This window comes from Lepisma saccharinum, chromosome 24, assembly GCF_977018435.1.
Source record: "Lepisma saccharinum chromosome 24, izLepSacc3.1, whole genome shotgun sequence".
NCBI classification, from domain to species: domain Eukaryota; kingdom Metazoa; phylum Arthropoda; class Insecta; order Zygentoma; family Lepismatidae; genus Lepisma; species Lepisma saccharinum.
The window spans coordinates 50,920,346-50,921,737 of NC_139252.1; positions in this window are offsets into that span (position 1 = coordinate 50,920,346).

Here is a 1,392-nt window from a genome sequence, read left to right on the forward strand (position 1 = left end):
TGAACTGTTGCAAAGGAATTCACATATTTCTTTTATAACACATTGCAGGTATCATCTTAACAAGCTTTGAAGGCAGGCATGTAGCCAAGGGGAGGGAGCCCGCCTTCCGGAAATCCTACAAATATCTAATTTAAATGTTATTTTTATTGTTAATAACAAATAAAGTTATAACCACAGTAAAAACCAGGTTATACTTTTATATTCTACCAATTAATCCAAAGAATAAATGGATCAACAGCTTCCAAAACTTATAGTTTTCTCTGTGAGGGGTCACAGAATATAAACTTTAGGAGTAAAATTTACTACTAACTGTTAAAACCTTTTTTTGAACTATTGTGTAAAGTTAAGAACAAAATACAATAACTATGATTTTCAGTACACTAATTGTACAAAATATAAGAATGAAAATGGACAACAATTGTGTTAGATTCACTGATACAATGGATTCTCAGTTTATGTAATAACAATAAATTTGGATTGAACAAAGTAATTTTAATAACTTATATTAGTTATTATTTTAAAATAACAATAATTATTATTTGAACTAATCACTTTGGACTGACCCTCCTATAAAAATATAATATTTCTGGCGACGCCCATGCTCATAAGGGATGGGCCCCTCCGAAATAAAATTCTGGCTACGGGCCTGTTCAAAGAGGTATGCCTTGTTCCTGTCTCAATTTTCAAATGTAATCCCGGTCTTGGTTCCATCTTTATCTGAACCTACCAGAAAGTCAGTTGGAAAGAAGCAATTTTTTCTTCTATACAACACTTTGAAACAGTGTTCTACAAAATGCTCCATTAACTATCAGCAGTGATGAATTCAGGGGGTGGCCAGGGGGGGATCCCCTCTGGAGATAGAAAAGTCCCCCTCCAAAAAAAAATATATCCTGTCAGAGGATTTGGACAATATCTAAGACATTTGGCAACCATGTTCACTTTAATGCAAAACGTTCTTTAATTAATTAAGTCAAAATAATGCACAAATTTAAATTATCATCCATTTCCGTAACTGCTAATATAAAATGAAATTCCATTTCACTGAAAGTTAACAAATTTCAATGGTTAATCAGTCAGCAGTTTGCTATGGAACGGTAGTGATACACTTGTGCAGTATTATCAAAGTTTAAATTTACTTTAATTTAATTATGTGTTACAGGAAAGGGGATTAGTATTGTTTTTAATACTATTATAAATAATTTGATGCCTGCCATGATATCCCCCCCCCCCCGTAGGAAAGTGCATGGATCAATACTGACTATCAGTAAAGACTTAAAAAGGAATGCAATAAAGACACACAACTCCATTAATTATTAAATAATAATAATAATAACTTTATTGCATTTACGGCATTTTGACAGTAGCCAATGCAATACTAATACAATTACCACA